The sequence below is a fragment of the Neomonachus schauinslandi genome, chromosome 2, assembly GCF_002201575.2.
Source record: "Neomonachus schauinslandi chromosome 2, ASM220157v2, whole genome shotgun sequence".
NCBI lineage: Eukaryota > Metazoa > Chordata > Mammalia > Carnivora > Phocidae > Neomonachus > Neomonachus schauinslandi.
This window is the reverse complement of record NC_058404.1, coordinates 90,363,118-90,389,124: the sequence shown is the minus strand read 5'-3', so window position 1 is coordinate 90,389,124 and position 26,007 is coordinate 90,363,118. Positions and strand designations below refer to the sequence as shown.

General features: G+C 32.5%; 1 non-coding gene across 1 annotated transcript; it reads right to left on the bottom strand.

Moving 5' to 3' along the window:
• Positions 1-15,650: 15,650 nt before the first annotated feature.
• Positions 15,651-15,757, bottom strand: LOC123324182. Its single transcript, XR_006539672.1, has one exon. It is a non-coding gene; the product is annotated as a U6 spliceosomal RNA (small nuclear RNA).
• Between the last annotated feature and the right edge of the window lie 10,250 nt (positions 15,758-26,007).

Here is a 26,007-nt window from a genome sequence, read left to right as displayed (position 1 = left end):
CACATAATGCAGAAAATGACAGGGTAAATTACTGCCTGTTTCATTTTGTATTTAGTGTGGTACATTCCTAAATATTACTTCTATTGAATTTCTCATATTTGTCATTCATGGTTTAGGTGTTACTACTTACATCAGTAATGTGTTTTCAATTAATGCTTTTGTTTTAAAAATTCAATTTTAGGAGTTACAATTTTGCCAAGGATACATATAATTGGTTTCAGTGGCCTAGACTTAAATGTGATACATGTTTATTTCCTGAGGAAAAAAAAAGGAAAAATATTAGTCAGTACTTGTATTTTAGAATGAATTTAACAATAACAATATTCCTTAAACAGCAAGAATATTGTTTCAGGAAGAAGACATTCTCATCAAAGAGCACAGCAATTTTTAATTAACTCAGGGGAACATTTCATAAACACCATGTAAGGAAAATTCTAAAATAATCAAGTTGTAAGATTAAAAAGATACACATTTATAGTATCAAAACCAAAGAAAGTCCCTCCAAACATGACTTTTGTACAAAGTTAAAAGCAAAAAAGTCAAAGGATAATCTTACTTTCCTGAATGTGTTTTTCTTATTAAGTATAGAAACATGATTTTACATTGACTATTTACTAACAGATATTCAGCTAAACGTGTTAGGCAGCCTTGAGCATTCCTTGTGCTATTTATCCATGATTATTCTTTAAAATATGACTTGTTCTGGTGCCATTTACGTTTTCTTTATCTGTTTGCTCATTTGTACTGTTTTGCATTTATTCAGGAAATGCAAGTGGCTGATGAAACCATAAAACATTGTTCACCGATTGCGACTAATGAATAAAAGAGTTCAGTACAAATGTGAGCAGGGTTATTGCTTTCTACAAGACTCATAAATGTAAATACTTGAAAAGGAAATTGAAAAATGTAGCTGCTAAGTGAAGCATGTTTCTGGCGCTTTCTTTTGTAATGCCATTCCGAAGTATCTCTGTATCAATCAAGATACCAACCCTGTTGAAATCCATTAGATACCATACTTCATGCAAAACATTATTATTTTTTTTTTGTCAGTGGTAATAATCTTTGTTCCTTAAAGAGAATTTGGAAATGGATTTTTATGATAAAAACATTGGCCCACTTGGGAACACTACTTGATTCAAGGTATTTATTAAAACATTTTTAACAATTCTAAAATTCATAAGAAAGTAAATGAGAAGCCAGAGAGGTCGGAAGGTGAGGAAATCAATAAGTATACATGGGAACATTAACGGTTACACTTCCAGAAATTTAGTGCATCTGCATTCAAGAATATCGATTGTCAAAAAAAAATAAATAGGGACGCCTGGGTGGCTCAGTTGGTTAAGCAACTGCCTTCGGCTCAGGTCATGATCCTGGAGTCCTGGGATCGAGTCCCACATCATGCTCCCGGCTTGGCAGGGAGTCTCCTTCTCCCTCTGACCCTCCCCCCTCTCATGCTTTCTCTCTCTCAAATAAATAAATAAAAATATTTAAAAATAAATAAATAAATAAATAAATAAATAAATAAATAAATAAATAAAATAAAAAAGAACATTGATTATCAGCCCTTTGAAGTCATCTCCCCTTGAACAAATATCCTTCCTCACAACAGGAAAAATAATACATATTTTATATAGATGTTTAGATGACTAAGTAAGACAATGCATGTGGTGTAGTTTTTGCCCAGCATTTACTCGCCAATATTTTGATATATCTGTATAAAATGCCTGAAGACTTTGACTTAATCAATATAATGGAAGTAAAATTGGTTCTAGTGTTTTCAACTGAAAATTTAATTAATTGTCTGATAATTAAATAAAAAGTATGATAATCAAATTCAATAATGAATCTACTCAGATGGATTGATAATGAAGAGATGTCTTTTGGCTAATTCACAGCCTATAATAGTTTATGTGCAATTGTCGCAGGAAAGATCACCATAGGAAACTAACCTAAGACTAGAGATTCTGGTTCTGCCTCATTCTGTCCCATATCTGTGCAAGATGGTGCTCACTTTGAATATATGTCCAGAATGTCATATTGTCCCTGTATCCACATAAAGGATCTTTGACATTGGAACCCTCTTCTCTGCTCTGATTTCAGAAAGAGTAGATTCAAAGCTTTTTCTCTAACTTCTTTTTCTCAGCTCTTAATGGTATTCACTTTAAAGAGGTAAAATTTTCATCAAAACTCCTTAGTGTCTCTGAATTTCTATTTTAGGTTCATCTGTGGATTTTTGCTCAAATTGTGTGACAATAAATGCTAGGCTGTCCCATATGAGAGAAATAATTGAAAAGCATCTTACAGTCTCTGATGATTAAATTAAAGCTTTTGATAAGGAACAAATGTGCTAGTTGGTTTAAAAGCCCCAATAAACTTGAGTTTATACATTTGAAATTAACATTTCAACAAGATTTGTTGATCTTCCGACCTTGTTTGTGCTAAATATGGGTCTGTCTTCAAGTTAATGCATAATTTTATACTCTGGGGACTTAAATTAAATGCCAAATAACTTCAAAAGCTAAAATTAATTGCAAAAATGAAAAGAAGACACACATCAAAGATTCATTTTTAAAGTTGATATCTACATAGCATTTTATACCCATTTAAAACTGTTAGCTTATCGCTTATTTAGCCTCCCTTAACAATTAAAAGCTTGGTATACTACAAAAGTGCACTTGTGGGTAAAAATAGTATCCATTATTAAATTCTTCTTACCCTGAATACTTTAAAATAAAAATATGCTATGAAATTTATGACACCCAATTTTTACTCCAAAAGTTTACAATTTATTTTTATGAAATATCAAATAAGTATCTAAATATTTATCATTATGATCTTTTTTAGTGTTCAGGAAAAGAAACAAAATATTAACTGAACCAAAGAAATGTAATGTTGTGTTGGTTGAGTTATATAAGGAATTTTGTAATTTAAATATTCTTAGATATTTAAATATTTCTTTTTCATGATTATACTGTAGGGACAGATATTTTCAAGTAGAATTAATTTTTTCATTAACTTTTAGGGACAGTAACAATTTATATTTATAGAGGGAGACTATTCTCATTACTCACTTTTCTCATAAGGTATTGCTTTTATTTTCCTTTTAAACAAGAAAATTTTACCTTTATAAAAATATCCAAGAAGTTTAGTAAAGGATCTGGATTTTTTGCCTAAATAATGTCAAGTGTTTATATGATAGAGAATAGATGGTCATACATTTCAATTTTTATACAGATGTTTAGTATAGTAAAAAGCAATTTTAGGTACATATTACTTGTGGGAGAGTTTATTCTTTTTTTGTAATTTGTGGCACAGTAATATAAAATTTCTGGAAAAAATCCAATGGAAAATTCAACATATCTAATTATTGTATTAGAAAACATCTATTTTTTTATAGAGGGGAAGAAATAAAAATTTCAATTCTGCACTGTAACTTTGTTGCAGCATTTTGGGATAGGTGGAATTAGGACAGATGTCAAAGTCACTTTTTAGATCTCCATTATGAACATGTATTTATTTATTCTTTATAGCTATAATAATAAGAATTTTCCTTTCATTTTTCTGAACTTTTTTGTTTGTTAAGTCCTTTTCATACCTACTATACTTTTTTTTTTTTTTTAGTAGCCTAGTGAAGTGAGTAGGGCTGGTACCAAAAATTGGCATATGTTCATTAAATATTAATTTTTATAGCCATTGTTCTAAGGAAGGAAGTGAGAAGAATTCAGAAGAATTCAAATATATCACTCATATAGTGGCTTGTGGTGGCTCATTTTTTAAATTGCTTATAGCACCTGGAATATATGAAATAATCTTTTTTGGTTGAATTGTTTTCCACAAAATGATATGCTGAATTCCTAATCCCTAGTACCACTGAATGTGACCTTATTTGGAAATAGGAAAATCACAGGTACCATTAGTTAAGATGAGTTAATACTTAAATAGGGTGGACTCCTACTGTAATATGACTGGTATCATATGAACACACAGACACCTGGGGAGGATGGCATGTAAACATGGAAAATTGGAATGAAGTACTTAGAAGCCAAATAATGGCAAAGATTGTCAGCAAATGGACCAGAAGCTAGGAAGAGGCAAAGAAGTAGTCTTCTATAAACCTCAGAGGGAGCATGATATTGCTGACCCATTGATTTCAAACCTTTAGCCTCCAGAACTGTGAGACTATATATTTCTATTGCTTTAAGGCACCCAGCAGCACTAGGAAGTTCTAATGACTCTAAAATAAATTAGGTAAACTTTGTATTTAATACTCTGCATTTTTATGTCGTAGGTCTTATCACAACTTATTTTAATATTTCATTCTCTCTCCTCAATGAATCTAATCTTCATCGGAATAGAAACTGCTTTCATTTTTCATAACTTGTAAATAGAGGACCCCAAATATATATTTAGTGAATACTCAAAAAGTTGTATAATACTCAAATTTCGTCACTGGATAGTGTACATGATATCACTTCTTAATTATTATTAAGTAATAATTTCTAAACAGTAGTTCAGAAAGAAAAAGAAGAAGCAATGGAAATAAGGGAAGCTGAAGGCTTCACTTTGGAGAACTATCAGCAGTTACTTAGCTGTACCAATATTGCTACCTATTGGTGACCAAAGCAAGAGGCCTAGTTGGAAAGATCAAGGCCAGTTGGATAAATTGATTACCTCCATTATGGATATATACTAATCTATGGGACAGTATTATGGGGTATGGATTTCTAAAAGGTATGTGCACTGTGTGTATATAAATGAGAATGTACCTATAGAAAATAGGTGCAGAGCTTTAAATGTTTATTGTAACATAATCCATGAGCTCATGGTTTTGCTTTCTAATTCATGTAAATGAAAAAAGAAAATCACTCAAATAGAAAAGTTAGAATTTTTGGCCAAAGTCTAAATAATATGGAATAACTCAACCAGACTTCCTTAGCACAAAAAGCATTGCTAAAGGACTGGACCGAGGGTTTGTTCGTTTATTGTTTTTTAACCATAGTTCATTTTTTTTGCCACTTGCATTTGTTTACATTGTCTCCAATGTAGGAAGTTGGTCACAACTAGTTTAATAAGAAAATATGTAAAATCAGCTAATAGAATATAAGATAACCATAAAAAGAATGAAACATCGATAAAATCCAGCAAAGTGTTATTAGCCAAAAAATAAAACTGAGTTCCCCTTCTGGTTAGAAGGTAGAAGGATAATGAAAGATTGTCACTCCTACTAAAGTAATAGATAATTACAGGATAAACAACAACAAAAAAACAATTTCTTCAAAGAAAAGTGTTTGACATAATGATATCTGAAAGAACTAAATTTTAGAGTCACGCAAGCACTTTTTAGTGACAGAGGTCACTTTTATCCCTAGGGCCAAACGCTGAGGTAGCACACATACTAGGCCTAAGAAGAAGCCCACCAGAGGACAGTTTTTGCTCAGGTGAGGAAAAATCCAGGCAAACGTTTGACAAAGCTGGGTTGGTGTTTCTGGGTTGGTGTTTCAGATTTAAGTTTGGAGGAATCTCAAAAGCAAAAATAATCTCTTTGTGAATCAATTCTCTTTAGAGGAATTTTTTCCAGTAATCAGAGGGTATGGGTCAGACTAGAGGTGAATAGCAACAACACTGCAAAAATATCTCTCACCTCACTGTTCTGTTCCAACAAGAGCCCAGAAAGTTGTCACTTCTGTCCTTATCATAAGAAAGGAGGCAGAAAAAACTGTAATTGAATGACTCTTTTTAGATCCTTCAGACAGTTGAGGTCAGAGGGCGAACCATCACAGGGCAATCTGGAGAGTCATAATCAAGATCAGTTATAAACTAGTAGAAACACAACTATTCCTACTGGATGAATTGCTGGAGGCTGAGTGTGGATTACCTGGAGAGGGAAAAACTCCTATCAGTCCTGTGTTAGGAGGAACTCCAAGTTTTTGTGAGTTTTACCACCAGGGACCCCACCAGCTACTCACAATAAAGATCAGAAAAAAATCCCTCAAGTTTCTGGTCATGGGGTGAGTGTGGGGGTGGGATGTGGCAACTGTTTTGACATACACTTAGATAATCAGATTATTCTACATGACAAAGGCCTACTTGCCCAGAGAAAATACTAGCTCTCTCCCTGGGTGAAGAACCATTTGCAGACTCCTGTTTCTTCTTGCCTTCCTGTCTTACCTAAGGTTGGAAATAGTAATGCTAAGAATTGCCTTTGATTGTTATAGCCCAGGGACTCAGACCCACTAAAAGACTGATACTTAATCATAAGTATATAGAATGCTTACCTTCTACTAAACCTTAGACCACATCTATTAAAGTAGGAGTTGCTGTTGAAGAAAAAAAAAAAGGGGGGGAAAGGGGAGGGAAAAAAAAAAAAAAAAAAAAAAAGGAGGCAACAAGTACATACAGAAGCTAAAGTCTCTGGATTCTGTGAATACAGAAAACATTAAACATAACCCAGCTTCTAGTCACATTGTCACATTTACCTAACTAAAGCCCTATTTTCCTCATTCCTTTACCTAAATCTCATGTCTATGTTTTTTGCCTTCTTACTTTCTCCGAAATACAACTGGAGTTAATTATATATAAAATGTGAAATACATGAAAAAATAACAGAAAATCTAGGGGGTAATATTCAGTTCACTCAAAAGAAGGGAGGAAAGAAAAAACAAAAGAACAAAAATACAAGGAAAAAGAAAAATAGCAATAAGGTAGACATAAATCCAACTTTTTCAATAACTATATTAAATAAAGGAGATTAGGCATATCAGTTAAAAGGCTGAAGACAGGTACCTGAGTGACTCAGTTGGTTAAGCATCCAACTCTGGATTTCAGCTCAGGTCTTGATCTCAGGGTCATGAGTTCAAGCCCTGCATTGAGCTCCGTGTGTGGAGCCTAGTTTTTTTTTTTTTTTTTTAAAGATTTTATTTATTTATTTATTTGAGAGAGAGAATGAGAGAGAGAGAGCATGAGAGAGGGGAGGGTCAGAGGGAGAAGCAGACCCCCTACTGAGCAGGGAGCCCGACGTGGGACTCGATCCCGGGACTCCAGGATCATGACCTGAGCCAAAGGCAGTTGCTTAACCAACTGAGCCACCCAGGCACCCCGTGTGGAGCCTACTTAAAAAAAAAAAAAAAAAAAAGGCAGGAGAGGTCAGACTGATGCAAATGCAACATCCAGCTATACTCTGTGTATAAGATTCATACTTTAAAGTAAAGTAAAAGAAAAGAAAAAAATTATTCTGTGATTAGTAAGCACAAGAAAGCTGATGAGACTCTGAGACTCTATTAACATTAAAAAAAAAAGTAGATCTCAATATAAAGAGCATCCCAGAGACATAGAAAAACATTTCATAATGAAAAGTGAAACTTCTCAGAAAGACAGGACAATCAGAACATATTCACTTAATAACAGACCTTCAAAATATAGGCTGCAAGCAGGAATCAGAACTAAAAGATAAAACAGACCAGTCACATATACTTATGGATTTTATATAACGTTCTTAATGGTCATCCATGTTGTTGTATGGTAACTAATGATGATCTTAGGACATAAAAGTCATTATTAATAAGAGAAAAAATGATGAATTGTACTAAATGAAATTGAAAACTTCTCAACAAAAGACACTGATAAGAAAATGAAAAGGCAAGGCACAGAGTGGGAAGGAGTACACTTGTTACTTATATCTTACAAGACTTAGGCACTATATAGTTATATAGCTTTATATATAGATGCTCCCATAAAGGAATAATAAAAATACAAATGATGTGAAAAATAATTGAGTAGCCACTTCAGAAAAGCGTACTTGCACATATCCAATAAGGAAATAAAAAAATGTTCAAAATCAGCAGTTATGGGGAGATGCCAGTCTCTTATGGAGCAGCTAAAATAAAAAACTGAAAATAGCAAATGTTGACAAGGATGCAGAACAACTGGAGTTCTTCTACACTGTAGCTGAAAGTGTAAGATGGAAAACCACTTTGGTAAACTGCCTAACATTTACCTATAAAGTTAAATACAATTATTCTATAATTTAGCAATTCTACTCCTAGATATCTCTTCAAGTAAAGAAAACATATATACCCCCAAAATATTTGTACAATAATAATATTTAAAGTTGATTTATTCAGAGTAGACAAAGACCAGAAACAACCCAAATGCCTATCGATAGGTTAATGGATATTCAAAATGTGCTTTAGTCAAACAATGGAATAGTCATCCGTGTGGCTGTATATGTCTAAAAAACAGAAGTAATAATCAAGAAGGAAAAAACTGATGATGCAAATAAATGGATAAATTTCTAATAATTAACTTGAGCACATGGAATGACACACATAATACATATATATGAATATATAAATTCAGAATATTATACATGATATAGAATATGAATATATTATGTATATATGTATGACTTTTTACAATGGGCAAAATGAAGATAATAGTGATTTAATTCAGATTGGAGGTTGCCTGTAGTTCAGTGATTGATGACACGGCTGCATGAGAACTTCCTGGGATGATAAAAATATTCCCTATTTTGTTTTGGTTGGTAGTTAAATGGGTATATATTTGTTGAAAATCTTTGAGTGGTAGACTTAAAACAGTCATTTTATTGCATGCCAACTATTCCTTAATAAAGTTTATTTAGAATATAAGATAAAAATTTAATATTTTGACATTAAATTTGTTAACATAAAACTTTTTATTTAAAATTTATTAAAATGTTCCTCTTCTTTATTTTTTTAATGCCAGAGTTCTTCTTAGAGTATATCCTTTAATCAGAGCATCACTTTACATTATATTTTTTTTTTTCTGCCATTTCCATGTTGTATACATCTTTATAAAATGCAAGGTATCTCCAGAGGATTTATAATCTGGTGCTGCGCTTTCAGGTGGGGCTACAAACTGAGCCACTAAAACAGATGGTTGTCTGGCTTATTCTTACTGATGTTCAGGGAAGGACATTATATAAATTCCCTTGGTAATGCACTTTTGTGTTTAAACAACCTTAATGTCAATAAGTTGTTTCTTACATCTAACCTGAATCTCTCTTTCTCAAACATAAGTTTCACATGCTTTTGTTTTATCCTCAGTGGAGCAAGAGAACAGATGGCCAGTATCGTCCTTTGAAAAACTATTCATGCACTTAAAGACAGTTTCTAACAAGATCCCTTATTTAATCTTAAATTTAATTATTGCAATTCACATAATGGAAAAGATGGATCTTCTCTCTGGTTCATCTAGTTTAACACCCAAAGCTTATAGCATGGAATTTTATCTTGTAAGGTGTTCAATTAATACAAACTTTTTATGTTGGTAAATACAATAAAAATATTTGATAACTTATGCTTTTCTTGTCAACTTATAGTACATATCCCTATATTAATACCTAAGAGAAACTCAGTAATGAAAGAAGTCTATTTAAATTTGCTTATTTGAATATTTTTAAAAGTTCTCTTCTACCACCTTCTATTTTACTGCAAATCACTAATTAATACTCACAGAAAAGTATATCATGACATTCTACTTTTTTTTTTCTCATTACACTCTCTTAAAAATTAAGGAAGCTATAGTATCTCAAAGCAGTGACAATCACATAGCTATCTAAATATATAATCTGTATATACCTGAGATGGCCTGCCTTATAGATACATCTATAGAATAGCCATCTTAAGAATAACCAGAAAAGCTCAATAAATATGTAAAAATGATATGTTTCAAATCTTCAGAAAACTTATGTGATACAGAAAACAATCTGGAGCACAGTAAAAAATAACAAGGCATGGGACGCCTGGGTGGCTCAGTCAGTTAAGCATCTGCCTTCGGCTCAGGTCATGATCCCAGGGTCCTGGGATCGAGTCCCACAGCAGGCTCCTTGCTCAGCAGGGAGCCTGCTTTTCTCTCTGCCTGCAGCACCCCCGACTTGTGCCCTCTCTCTCTCTCTCTCTGACAAATAAATAAATAAAATCTTAAAAAAAAATAACAAGGAAAAAGGGAAAACAATACTTTTCCAAACAATAGACACAATAGACAATACAAAGATACAGAGATAAAGCTAATGGAATTATCAGATTATGATTTCTAAATAAATACAGTTAAATATTTCAGTAATTAGGTGACTAGATAAAAATTTTTGGGTAAATAACTGGAAACTGTTAAAATGAATCCAATACAAATTATAAAATTTAAAAGAAAATCTGAAATTAATAACTTAATTTCTAGATTTAATAGCAGATTAAATTCAGCTCCAGAGAGAGAATTAGCAAAATTACATATAAAAAGTATCTACACTGGTGTTTGGAAAGACAAAGTGATGGGGAATATAGAAAAACTAAGAAATAAAAATATTTTAAAAGTATAATATTCATGCAGTTAGATTCCCCAAAGATGAGGATAGGGACAAAGTAGGCACAAGTAAATTGGAAGAGATAACAAATAAGAAATTTTAAATCGATGAAAGGCATTAAGTTATTATTTCAAGAAGCACTATATAATTTAGCAGCATTAAATTATACACACGTAAAAACACACATGCATATAATAACAAGTCATAACATAGTAACCTTCTAAAACCCAAGAAAAGATAGTAAATCTTAAAAGCAGCCAGAAGAAAAATAGACACTTTATATTTAAAGGAATAAAAATAAGAATTAAAGGTAATTTCTCAGTGTAAAAATGGGAGCCAGCAAAAAATGGGATATTATATTGGAAGTGCCCTAAGGAATAACTGCTAATCTAGAACCAACATCAAGTAAAATTGTATGTCAATAATGAAGACATTTCCAGACAAAGTAAATCAGTAAGAATTTATTCGACAGAATTAAAGGCTCTTCTCCAGACAGAAAAATTATGCCATTTAGAAAGTTTATGATGCAGGAGGAAATGATGAGTAAATGTAAAGTGAGGACAATGGTAAATATCATGGCATATCTGATTACTGACTGTATGCAAAAATGATATTTTGGGAGTCTAAGTTATATATAAAATGAATACATAAAACATATATTGGGAAAGAATAAATAAATGTTAAGTTCTAATTAACTCATGCATTGCCCAGGAAGGGAAGAAGTGCCATTTCATATCATATTTTAATAAATGAGGAAAGCCTAGGGTAAACACTTACATAATAGTAAAATGACGTATACTTAATAAGTTAATAGTGGGGAATATAAAATGATTTTTAAAAATAATGAGTCTAAATCTAGTGCAATTCTATTCAACATTCTCATAGGGTGTTTTCTGGAGATAGGCAAATTAATTTCATATTTGCAAGGGAACCAGAGGGTGAAGCCTATCTAAGCTTAGCTAAGATAATACTGAAGGGGTAGAGCAAATACAAAGAGTTACCGAATGTATAAAGTTTTCCAAGGCAACAACTCGCTACAAAAATTATTACGTTTTAAAATTTTAGTGGAATTTTTGAATAATATCATTCATATTTATATCATTACTATAAATATTGGACTTAATTTCATTTGTATGTTGATACATTTTTATGTGAAAACTTATTGAACATTAAAATCAAACTGATATAAGCAATGAAGAGATTGTTTGGGATCACGTAACCCTAAGTCCAGAAGTTCAACAGGCTTCAGACTTGGCTAACCCATGGCTGAACTATGTAATCAGACACAGGTTCTTTCCATCTCTGTGTTCTGCCATGGCTGGTGTTGCCTTTATCACACCTGGCAATGATATTTTAACATTTTCCAATGATACTATTTGTCTTTTTTTTTTAAGATTTTTAAAATTTATTTGACAGAGAGAGAGATAGTGAGAGCAGGAACACAAGCAGGGGGAGTGGGAGAGGGAGGAGCAGGCCTCCCGTTGAGCAAGGACCCCGATATGGGGCTCGATCCCAGGACCCTGGGATCACGACCCGAGCGGAAGGCAGACGCTTAACCGACTGAGAAACACAGGTTCTCTCCTCTTCATTTTTATTGTCAATTATATCAGGCGGGGTTCTAACAGAAAACTGATGGTATACTAAAATGAGATAACTGAGGAGTTTAAGAAAAGACCACTTTACAAAAATGTGGACTGTTGAGACAAATCAACAAGAAGTGTTGAAGCACCCTGGGGCTAACAACATCAGGGAGTTGGTGATACTAGCAGGTTTGATAGAGAAAGTGATTTCTAGAACATGCATGAAAAGAGGAAGTATAGGAGATGCCTGCCTTACAGATGATGTGCCTTTTGTAGACGGATGTGCTTTACACCAGGTGCTCAAGCAGGCAGGTCGACAGAAATGTAAATACTCTACCCTCCTCTTCTCATTACTTTCTCAGCTTCTGCTGATTGATGGATCCCATCTGCCAAACCCAAATGTGAAGCTAGAAGTAAGGGATCACCTTCATGCAATCTACAGAATTTAGTGTTCTGGGATATGGAAAATGGTAGCAAAAGATGGAAAATGAGTGGAAAGAAGCAAATGGTGAATATCCTGCTATCCCTCATATTTGCTTTTTTAAATTTGTTTTGTTGATTTTCTATTTTTAAATAAAAAATTAAATTGAGTATAATGTTTCTTTATGTAATATGTCTCAAATATCTTTTCTCATTCTACATTTGCATGCCCTTTTGAATGCAGGTAAAATTATGAACTGTGAAACTTTAAACTTTATGGATGCAGGAAATTTTGCATCAACTGCTACATTATTAGCATCTGGAAGAATTTCTGGGTCATAGTAATTGCTTAATATTTATTGAAAGAATGAATAAATGGATACTTTCCTTTAGGTTTTCTGCTGTTTGTGTATTATTTTCTTTCTTTTTTCTTCCTTCCTTTTTATTTATTTATTTATTTATTTACATATTTATTTATTTTTAGAGGGGGGGGGGCAGGGGCAGAGGGAGAGGGAGAGAGAGAATCTTAAGCAGGCTCCATGCCCAGCACAGAGCCTGATGCAGGCTCAATTTCACAACCCTGAGATGACCTGAGCTGAAATCAAGAGTCAGACACTTAACTGACAGAGCCACCCCGGCACCCCTGTTTATGTATTATTTTTCATCTTTTCTTATAGTGAGAAATAATAAGAATATCACTGAGTTATTCTATATTTTTATCTAATAACTTAAAATTTTCTTTTTCTTATTTATATGTTAATCCGCCTGGACTTTTATACTGTATGATGTGAAGTAAGGATTCAATTGTGTATATATGTATTTATATGTGATATATATGTGTATGTCAATATATGTCTATATATATATTTATATGTGATAGATATTCAATGTCCACACTCAACATACTGATATGTAATGTGTCTTATATCACACATCATGTGACATATGGCAAATAACCACATGTGTTTATTTCTCTATATCTGACCTAGTATCTCTCCCATTGATTCATAATTTGCACTTTTGTCAAAATTATATTCAGTTCTATAGTAATTCTCCCTCCTTGGTTAGATATGTTGTATTTTTGACAATTACCTCAGTCTTCCGTATGAACTTTGGAATCATTTTTTCAAGTTCTATAAAAATATCTCACTGATATGTTGATGAGATTGACACTAGATTTATAGATTAACTACAAGAAAAAGGACATCTCTATAATTTTGAATATTCCTAACTAATAGACATGCTCTTTGTTCTTTAATAATAGTCTGTAATTTTCAATACTAAGGTCTTGTACAACTTTAGTTTATTCTTTAGTACTTACAGAATTTTTTAACAGACATCATACTTAATATTGAAATTCACAAGCATCCCAAGTAACCTTGGGAACAATACAAATATGCGCATTGTTATTTTTACTCTTCAATATTGTACTGGATGTCCTAGTCACTGAGTATGGCATATGCCAGATATTAAATTACATATAAATTTTGAAAGGACATTAAAAAATTATAGTTGTTTCTAGAAAATGTAGTTATTTATATGGAAACTTCAACATAATCTATGAATAACTAGAAATAATAAAACAATTTAATAAGATTGTTGTATAAAAATATTAAAAGTGCTCCCATTTAGCAGAGAAAACCAAGTTAAAAAAAGAATAAGGTACAAAAAACCTACTCACAACAGTCTCTTTTATTTATCTTCTAAAATACGATATAGTGTGTTAAACAATGGGTAGAACTTTATTGATTTTCTCCTGGGTTAAGAATTTTTGTTCTACAGGGTCACCTGAGTGGCTCAGTCGTTAAGCATCTGCCTTCGGCTCAGGTCATGATCCCAGGGTCCTGGGATCGAGCCCCACATCGGGCTCCCTGCTCTGCGAGAAGCCTGCTTCTCCCTCTTCTACTCCTCCTGCTTGTGTTCCCTCTCTCACTGTGTTTCTCTCTGTCAAATAAATAAATAAAATCTTGAAAAAAAGAAAAAGAATTTTTGTTCTACATATAACATGTATTTTTTAAGTGCTGAAAATATCTGATACTTATTTCTATTTCAATATTTTATTTTTTTCCTCAGAATTTCTTTTGTTTTTATGTTGTCACCAACTCCTACCTAAGGCCTATTACCTTTACTCTCATTATTTTATGTTGTTGTGATTTCTGCCTGTATTTTTGGAGATAATTTTCATTTTTCCACCCTTATATTAATTCCAGTTTCCACCGTCAAAATTCTGTTTTTTTTTATTTCCAATGTAGGTTTTATTTCTGTTAGTAGTTGTTTTCTTTTTTGGGGGGAGGGAGTCTTTACAATTATTTTTATTTCACTCTTTGTTCCATTGCTTAAATACTATTTGATCACTTCAAATGTGTTCAGTGGCAAATAGACTTTATTCCCTTAAATATTCTCTTTTTGGATTTTGACTTGTGCTTTTAATCTCAATTTTCCTATTCATATCTTCTATTCTTTTTTACAGAGAATAATGCCACACAATTAAAGATTTTTTAATTTATTTTTATTTATTTGTCAGACAATTATAAGGCATATTATTTTCTGTAGTACTTAAACCTACTTCATAGACCTCTTTTTTTCTCACTCTAAGGAAAAATTCTTTTTTTCTGCTTTTTTTTTTTCTATAATACCATTTATGTGTGAGTGTTTACTTTCTCCTTTATCACAGAACAGGAGATTTAACTTTGAGATATTGTGTATCATCATAGGATAGGACATCTATGTTGCCATGGACCCACTTATTATCCACATTTGTGTTGGTGGAATAATCTTTTCAGATGTTCACATAAAAGCAGTCTGATATGTATAGCTTTTTTTCCCCAACATCTGGCAAATATATAGTTTATGTAGATTTGCCAGTGTGAGACAAAATTTAATCCCAGCTCCTCTGCCTGTCTAATAAAAAAGTACTTCATATATAGAACATATAAGATGCGCCTGCTTTAAATCACCTTGGCTTGCTTAAACATTTTTAACTTTTGAAAAACACAATATGCCCACTTTGCAGTTAACCTTTGATGTCTCCTCATCAAATCTTACTGGTTTACCCTAGGAATTTAGTCATTACAACTTATAAGTCCTGTAGACAAATTGTTTTCAGCGTTTATAGTTTTTTTTAATTTTGTTTTATTATGTTATGTTAATCACCATACATTACATTATTAGTTTTTGATGTAGTGTTCCATGATTCATTGTTTGTGTATAACACCCAGTGCTCCATGCAAAACGTACCCTCTTTAATACCCATCACCAGGCTAACCTATACCCCCATCCCCCTCCCCTCAAGAACCCTCAGTTTGTTTCTCAGAGTTTATAGTTAACAGTTCATTGTCTTTCTATTCATCCTTGTGCAGGGGTCATGTTACTCTTCTCTGTATTATTCCAATTTTAGTATATGTGTTGCCGAAGCGAGCACAAGAGTTCACTGTCTTTTTGATCAAGGTGGCAGATAGAGTCCAAGGCTGGGGTTTAAGGGAATGAGGAAAAAGGGATAATCATTTCACCTAATTCCTTTTTGGGTAACTTTTCTTGGTTTTCATTGCCATAGCAAGAGATATTTTCAATTACTTATTTTTCAGTCCAATTCATTTCAATATATATTATAGTTAGTGAAAATATCTCCCAGATACTGGGAGTCATTTAGCAGATATTTTCAAAGACACCATAAGAAAATTTTGTATTTTTCTTTGAATTATAATTCCTTTATTGGGATGTTGAAAAAGGCTGTATCAGGTTGCTAGTTACATGGCATGCTAAATGTTCAATCCTGCAGACTGATTGTATATTGAAATGTTAACACCATTTAGAGTAAAACCTTAAGCATAGGAGATATTCTCTGAATGGATATTTAGAATCTCTCTCCTTTTGAATTCTCTCATGTTTGATTTTCAGATCAGGCACTAGTAATCAACAGTTGTAGTGAATACGCAATCTGAGACTCACATTGCATAGAGAGTGATAGAAATAGATAAAGACTGTCAGACAGAAAAAGAAAAAGTGACAAAGATGAATTCTAAGGATAATTTACTTGGATATATAAACTATTCATTCTAAAATAATAAGAGTAGATAGAGGGAACAAAGCTATCTTGCTTTACCTGTCTCCATGTACAAATCATTCTAACCATACTCCAGTGCAAGACTCTAACAATGGTCAGAAGTTAAAATAGTTCAAATCTACTTAAAATACAAAAACAAAAACAAAAAAACTTTCTTAATTAGTATATTTTTCCCTAGGAAGTGTAGATTTTTTTTTCTGCTTAACAAAGCCTTAACAACATATATCACATATAATTTGAAAATGGATTTGTATGACATACCAGCCAGCAACAATGTAGGTTTTTGTCTTCTGTCTTGAACCTATAGAGAGAAATTTCTTGCTAGGAGGAAAAATATGATTTTTTTTTGTTCTTACTATTAAAAAAAACACAGGAATTGAACTGCATGAGTTTTTGACAAATGAAATATATGTAATAAAAAAAAAGGTTCTGAACTTTATTTCAATAGTAAGGTTGTTGATGTAATTATCAATTGTATATTGCTAAAAAAATATGTTTATACAAATGCAATTTTTTCTTTGTGTCCACTACATCCTATCAGAAAGATGAATAAGAGATCACTTCTTATTGGTTTGTTTTGACTTTCATAAATTTGCTTTTAGAACTGGATATGATGCCAGTATTTGTTTCTTTGTTAAATAAACTCACTTTTTAAAACACAATTCTTCATTATGGGTATTAAAGAAAGGCATCTACTAGCTTTATGATTATTGCTTTGTCTATGAAGTTACTTGTAGCTTTAAGTGGTCAATAGCATTATTGGTTCAACCCAAGTTTGTACCTGTGTAAGTCTTAGAGGCTTCCACAGATCTATCCAGGTGCTTATGAAGGACCAAACCAAACAAGACCATCGAAGATTTTCAATGATGAGCCATACCAAAGGGAGACAGTGTGGGGTTCTTGACTCTTTTTTTATGAAGTATAGGAGAAACTAACAAATACCTTTTTTCTTTTTGGTTATTGAAGATAGACATATACACCTTAAAAATGTATATTTCTATGGTGAAAAAACTCTTGATTTAGATAGAATTAGTTATATTATTATTTACATAAGTATATACATATATATATACACACACATATATATCATGAGGTTCTTAGAGACTTTATGTAACTATCAACTCTTTTTATTCAGATCTTCAAATCGTATTTCTTTTTATTTTAGAAACATTTCCATATATTAAATCATAGTTGGTTAAGTTAAAATTATATATAAAATGAGTAAACATTCATTTGATGAACTAGATTAACATTCTTATTTAACAAGTAAATAATGATTGCTTCCTAATATAATGCCATTGTTTGCTATTCTTCAGTTAATAATGATAGTAACAATGGATAATCACAGTCATCAAACCAGGTAATTATACCCTAATTAACAATTTGAGGACAAAATACACAGAAACAAAATTAATAAGTAACCATTCAATATTTTTCCTTTGCAGGGCACCTAGGTGGCTCAGTCAGTTAAGACTCCGACTCTTGGTTCGGCTCAGGTCATGATCTCAAGGTCTTAATATGGAGCCCTGCATCATGCTCCCCACTGGGCATGGAGCCTACTTGAGATTCTCTCTCTCACCCTCTCCCTCTGTGCCCCCACCTTGCATGCACACTCTCGCTCTCTCAAAAAAAAAAACCCTTTAAAATTTTTCTTTTGCGGGGCGCCTGGGTGGCTCAGTTCGTTAAGCGACTGCCTTCGGCTCAGGTCATGATCCTGGAGTCCCTGGATCGAGTCCCGCATCGGGCTCCCTGCTCAGCAGGGAGTCTGCTTCTCCCTCTGACCCTCCCACCTCTCATGTGCTCTCTCTCTCTCTCTCATTCTCTCTCTCTCAAATAAATAAATAAAATCTTTAATTTTTTTTTTCTTTTGCTTATTGGCATTCTTATTTATCACTATATCTTTTTATGTTTTAGAAGTATAAAAAGCCTATTTGAGATCATTTAGAAAATTGAACAAGGTTTTAATATACCCATTAAATTCTTCAACATGATTATACCAAGTTACGATATTCTAAAATTTAGGCAACTTTTATCCCCTATTCCTATGGATGAACTAAATTGTTACTTTGTATAAAATGACTGGATTGTTTTATGGGGAATATTTTTACATTTGGGAGAAGTTTTATTAAACTACCGATGAAAGTATTACTCATTAAAATTTTATAAGACAAAAGATTAATCTGCTTTGTTTTCAAGTCATAGATTTCAAATAATTGTCACCAGTAAACAGTTATGATAAACTTGTTGCCAGATGTTTTTTATCTAAGGTTAATTTTTTTTCCAATATATAACTGCCTCTCTCTTCACGTGCCTTAGCAAAAAGCATCTCTGTTTTCATTTTGTTTTTACTCCAAAAAACACAATGTTTATTTTATTTTATTTTTTTAAGATTTTATTTACTTATTTGACAGAGAGAGACACAGCAAGAGGGGGAACACAAGCAGGGGGAGTGGGAGAGGGAGAAGCAGTCTTCCCGCGGAGCATGGAGCCCGATGTGGGGGCTCCATCCCAGGACCCTTGGATCAAGACCTGAGCCAAAGGCAGACACTTAAAGACTGAGTCACCCAAGCACCCCAACACAATGTTTATTTTTGATATTTAAAAAAAATTATGACATAATTTTGGAATGTATTTTAAAAGAAAGACAATGATACAGATTTTAACAATATACTTATCTCCTTTCTTGTATTAATACCAGGGATTTGGGTCACTTTATCTTTTAGCTATCGTGATTTAAAAAAAAAAAAAAAAGAGTGATGTCTCTTTGAGATGATGACTACTTTTTCTTTTTCTTTATTGCTCTATTACTTATATTTTTTGCCCCTACTTAGGGGGAAAATAGTTTAGACATTAAGGTCAAATTGTGAGATAAAGTAACATTGGACTTTAAAACAAAACCATTTGGTATTCCATGTTGAATTCAAATGCTTTTAAAGATAATTTCAATAACAGCTCAGTTTCTTGTTAAGTCTTTTTGCACCCTCTTGCTGATTCCAGCATAGACCTTTGTTTGTTTTTCTGTGTATGCTTGTATGTTATGACCTCATATAATATCTTGATAAAATCACTTTGCATTCTTAAACAAAATTTTAGTAGGTTGTATGTATATAGTAGCTATGTTGAGAAGAAGAGAAAGTCAGGAGTATTACTTGATACATATGTGCAACTGAATAGACAGATGCAGTGCAATCTTAGGGAGAAAGAGAGTTAAGGAAGGAAAGGAGGTCGGAAGAAGTAGGGGGAAGGAGATTAAGAGAGAGAAATAGTTGTTCATAGTATATAAAATCAAAAGAGGTTGAACTGATCCTGAACATCTTGAATTGTGAAAAACAATGGTGGTAAAACATAAAGCAATATTTAATATTGTCAATGTAACTGCATTATAGAGAAAAGATATTCAATATTTTCTGCCTAACTTTGAGGGAAAAACAGAATCCTTTTATATATTCCTATGAACATGTAACATTTTGCCTTTTGAAACTCTTGGTGCCTGTGTTCAACAGAGAATTTGGATAGCAGGAGCCAATTTTATTTTTGAAAGTTGAAACTAGAATACATTTATTTTAAAAGATGTGGTTTGATAATATTAAGGTATTTTCTTATTAATTATTGCATTTTCTCTAGTGATTATGAAATAGAAAATTTTCACTATAATATATTTTATTGACTTAGCCTGATCAAACAACACAATTCAAATATTTATATTGCTGTAATATATTTGTTTTATAATACCTGCAAATGAAATTAAATGTTTGGGCCAGAAAAAAATAATGTTCAGTTTTTAAGAATTTCTAACTTTTCTTATTAAGTAGTATGAAATCATGAGTTCTCAATGAAATTTTACCCAGAAAGATACTGTTTATTTTCAGAAAATCAGCAAAAATTATTTATCAGAGTGTACCATTTTGGGTCAAAAATTTAAAAAGGAATGCATGTGATTATTAAAATAAAATTAAAAGATCAAACAACTCATGTTCCTCTAAAATATTATGTAGGGAGATTGTATTTTATGATTCTAATTTTTAAAGTGTAAAATGGTATATACTATTCTGTATGTTTGATAGAATTTACAAGAAAAGTAACAAAATAAGGATGATAATTATGAAAATTATAGAAATAATAATAATATTAATTTTGGGGCACATATGTGGCTCACTCAGTTAAGCATCTGATTCTTGTTTTTGGCTCAGGTCATGATCTCAGGGTCCTGGGATCAAGTCCCGTGTGGGCTCCCTGCTCAGTGGGGAGTCTGCTTAAGGATTCTCTCTTTTCCTCTCCCTCTGCCCCTCACCCCGCTTGCACACACACTCTCTCTCTCAAATGAATAAATAAATTTTTAAAGTAATAGTAATAATAATAATATTGATGATGTTGCTGATGATAAAGTATTTGTTCAGTTTGTAACAGGTAAGTAATACATAGAGAAATAAGTACACACATTTGCTTCCTTATAAATCAAGGCTATTTGATTTTATTAAGTCATGTGGCAATGGGAGAACCAAAGATGAGCTTCATGCTTGTTAGAACTTTAGTTTGGGAGAAATCTGAAATTCAAATTATGAGTAGAAGAGTGAGTAGGACTTAGGACAATGTAACATTCTCAAGACAACAGGAATATTTGAACCAAATATTAGCTAAGTTGGTTAAGCTGTTTAACTAAAGCTTAAATAAATCATAACTTTCAAATTTTAAGTCCATTCTGTATTAAAACAGAGATAGAACAAATATCCCCTACTAGTTACTATTCTCTTTTTCCTTAAAATTAATATACAGTGAAAGCATAAAAGCTAGAAAGCCCTGCTGAGATTGAGAGAACAATTGTCCAAAAAAGCATGGTTGGAATATTATTCAGTACTAAAAAGAAATGAGGTATCAGGCCATGAAAAGACATTGAAGAAACCTAACTCCATATCACTAAATGAAAGAATCCAATCTGAAACGGCTGCATACTGTACGATTCCAATTATGTGTGACACATTATGAAAGGCAGTAAGAATATCCTTGGTTGCCAGAAGTGTGGGAGGGGAGAAGTGAACAGGCAGGGCACAGAGGATTTTTAAGGCCGTGAAACAATTCTGTAGCATTCTGTAGCTGGACACAACGTGATTATACATTTATTCAAACCTGTAGAATGTACAAGACCAAGAGTGAACTTTAATATAACCTGAGGACCTTGGGTGATAATGGTGTGTCAACATAAGTTCGTTGGTTGCAACAAACTTAGCACTCTGGGACAGAATGCTTGTTGGTGGGGAGGCTGTGTATGTGTGGGGTCAAAGGTATATGAAAAATCCCTGTATCTTCTCAATTTTGCTGTGAACTTAAAACTGCCCTAAAGACTAAAGTCTATTAAAAAAATTAAAAGAACATGGTAATCCTGGGAAAGAGTAGAAGACACCAATGGGCTGCAACTCTGAAAGAGACTGATAGTGCTGAAAAAGAACTGAGCTATAAAGCAATAACCCAGTAAGAGAAAGGGGAAAACCATCATCATGATTATTTTTCCCCTTTGCCATCCTATTCATTAGGTAGGAAATTAGTGTTTAGAAAGCACAAGATGAAAAACATTTAGGAATAAATATATATATATATATATATGCAAAATTAGTTTTATTTCTGCTTTAATTATTTGTACTATAATATTATTTTCTTCTTTTTTTATTTTAAGATTTATTTATTTATTTTATAGAGAGAGGAGGGAGGGGTAGAGGGAGAGGGAGAGATTCCTCAAGCAGATTCCCCACTGAGTGCAGAGCCAAATTCAGGACTCAACCTCATGACCCTAAGATCATGACCTAAGTCAAAACCAAGAGTTGGACACTCAACCAACTGAGACACCCAGGTTCCCCTGTAATATTTTCAGTGCTAATTTGTATGTATGATTACAAATTTTGGGTTTTCTAGAGTCTAATTGGAAATATTTCTTGTACTAGGGAAGAAGGGTAATGGACTGATTCAGAAGACAGAATAATACTGCCCATTCCTTTGTTAGTTACTAAGCTTGTATAGCCTTGACTATATTACTGAATGTTTTTGGGTAATTTTTTTCATTTTTTCACAATGTTTACAGAACCAACCTTTACTATGAATTTTACCATGTTATTGTGAGGATCACAAATAGATACTAAATTGATATGTATGTATATAAATATATAACTATATACATCCAAGGATTTAGTTACTATAGGAAGGTTTGGCAAGTAGCTTTGATGCTCTGGTGGCTTAAATACATTCAGTACATCTGGACACTTACTACAATCTACTTCCATGTAGGACTGGGCTGGACATAGATTCAGCAATATGTCCACGGTGAGCTCTTCAAATTTCATAAAAATGTCAGTATTATAGTTTGTTTCATTAATGATCAAAGCTTATGAATTTGTTTTAATCAGAAACGAAATGTATCCACTTCATATTTATATCCATTCACTCATTTATTAATATTTAATAAATGTCTACAATATGCAAACTAACATGTTAATCCTTGGGATACATCAGAAGACAATGTAAACACAGTTCTTGATCTCAAAATAATAATCGTATTCAATAATATGTGCTCCTGGAAATCCACTTGGCTAAAAATCACAATTTTTTTCTCAGTATAATCCTCTAGTTTTTAGTGGAGCTAAACATATTTTTGTGTATCTTCTTGTACATATTTCATATTAATAATCTTTCCTAAATTTCTGTAGGATCATTTGTCTCTTTCTTGTTTTTTAGAAGTTCTTTGTTGTTTGTGATTATGTACCTTTATTTTATATGCTCACACTTGTTTATTGTTCATTTCTTGATTTTAAATATTGTGTGGATATTGGAAGTCTACAAGGTTTATTCACTAGTTAACTGACTAGTTAATATAGAAGAAGGAGGTTCTGTTTGGAGAAAGGGGACATAGAGAAGGGAGAAAGGAAAGGGAATTAGAGAAGAAAGTTTGCCATGTGCTCTACTCTCCTGTATTTTGTGGACAAAAGCCACTAGAAAAGTATTCTCATGAAGTGAGATTTGAAGGATACACCCATGAGAATTTCCCTTTAATTTAGAGCCTGATTCTGGAAACAAGGAATGGAAAACATTTTCTTTTCTGGATTCTCAGATGGTACACACTTAAAACCCTACCTGAGATACAAAACCAGGAGCATCTAAATCCATAGTGAAAGGTCCCAATAATATGCAAGGCAGTTTCCCTGAATTATATCATGGTTTTATTCTAATTGTGAGGTAAGCAACAGGAATTATTGGAAATACCAAATATGGCAGAAATGATAATAAAAATTATTACGTTACGTAGTTGCTGAATTTAATATGTATGTCTCAGTTCTAGTTATATTATTTGTTATGTAGTGAAGAATTAAATTTACACAAAGATAGATTTGGCCTTTGTTCTCAAAATGGTCTTTAGGCAATTGGAATATCCTTCCTGACAGAAGTGACTTTGTTTGCTTGGAGGCTTTGGCCAACAGTCTCACAATATGTTTCATGATAGGGGCTTTGGACCACATGGTATCAGTTCTGCCTCCAGGAAAGACTGGCAAATCATAGTTTTAACCTGACCTCTAGCAGGGGATGACAAGGGTACTATGTGATTGAGCCCCAGTAAAGATTCTGGACACCAAAGATTCCGGAGCTTTCTTGGTTACTAATACTCAATGTGTATTGTTACATATTAATGCTGGAAAAGTAACATGTCCATAACGCCATTAGTTGAGAACATTGGAAGCTCCACATTTGGTAACTTTCCTGAACTCTGCCCCATGCATTTCTTCCCTTGGCTGATTTCAAGCTGTATTTTTTTCCTCATAATGAACTGTAACCACAAATATAATCACCTTAAGTGAATTCTGTGAGTTTTTCTAGTGAATTGTCAAACCTAAAAGTAACTACTAAGTAAACCCTATTCCTCCAACTTGAAGTTGCAGTCAGAAAAGAAGGCAGTTTTGGGTGGGCTGTTTACTTTAAACTTTGCAGTTGCCCTAAGGCTTTGTAGTTGGCCATAACTTTTGCAAATGTTTATCTAAATCTCTCTAATATATTGTCAATCCAAAAGATGCTTAGAAGTTAAACACAGCAGCAAATTAAAAAAAAAAAAAAGGAAAAGTATTGGAAAGTGCCCTCCAACAGCCTTATTCAAAAATTTTATCAAAGGTGTAACCCATTTTGAGCTATGTAACCAGTGCTGAGTCAGAAGAGCAAAAAGTGAAATTGTGGGGAAAAAAAAAAAAATATAGCAACTGTATTTTCCAAATTGTACCTGGCAAGAAAACTGAGAAACCTACATCTGTTCCTGGGAATTAATATTCCCTTATCACAGAAGAGAACCACCTTAGGTTATTTGTTATAGCTGCCATAAAAGAAAATATCAAAGTGAAACAGAAGTCTAATGTTATATTTTGAACCTCTGAGAATACGCTCCAAGTGGCTGGTGGCTGTAGGCCTCCAAACACTGAAGAATGTAATCACTTAAATTGTTTGAAAAATAAGGATAGACACTTTTGATCAAAAGTTAAGTGGCATTACAACTGTAAATGCTTAGTATAAAATAAATCCTTACAAATCAAAACATATTGCAGTGGTATTTATTAAATTTATCCATTTTTTCATTGTGTAATGCACCAGAAACTTTTACAAAATTATTTTACATCATATTAAGCATTTATATTGCATTAAATATCATATATTTATGTCTCATGGTGCAAGAGAAAAGATGCACACCCTTCATAAATTGTTAGGTACCACTGAGATTAGATGGAATTAAACCCACAAAAGAGCTTTGTATCTCAAACAATGATATTCTACATTAAAATAAGGACAACATTGTTTCTTTTATCCTAGTGAAGATGAGCTAAGAGAATTTTGAATAAAAACAATGCCAAGTTACTCTATATTAGTAGATAAAATATACAAGATGTGAATTCCGTAAACACTGCCTCTACTACTAGAAGATGACCGTGTTGTTAACTTATATACCTCATGACTATTTAATATGATCAAAGAAAATACTAACTGTCCTCCAGACATCTCACCAGGTCATTCTCAGAACAGCTTAGTCTAAAATAAATAAACAACAGCCAACAGCTTAGTTTAAAATAAATAAACAACAGCCAAAATAAACAACTTGCCAAATAAACAAACTATAGTTGTTGATAAAAAATGATAATCCATTTCAAATGCATTTCAGAATGGTATTTTAGTTTGTTATGCCAGCAGCCTGTTCACAAGGGTCAGGCTGAGAGAGAAAATATTGTGATCTGAGCAGTCAGGGAAGCTCTATTGCTAATTTTGTATATGTACATGTTTCCTTCCCTTTAAAAAGAAATACTCATTTTTAGAAATAGTACTAATAAGAATATAATGGTGGCAATATTCAAAATTCAAATATTATGTTAAAATAATTTTATGAGCTTTAATTTATTGCAATGTAATATTATTTAATTTTGAAACATATGTGGAAAAATGATGTCCAATAGCTGATAGTCATAATTTCAGGTGAATTATTCAAAATGTTTCATTGATAGTGAAATCTGATTTCTTTTTTTTTTTAGAATTTTTTTTAAAGATTTTATTTATTTATTCCATGGTGGGGCGGGGGAGTGGAGGGAGGAGCTGAGTGA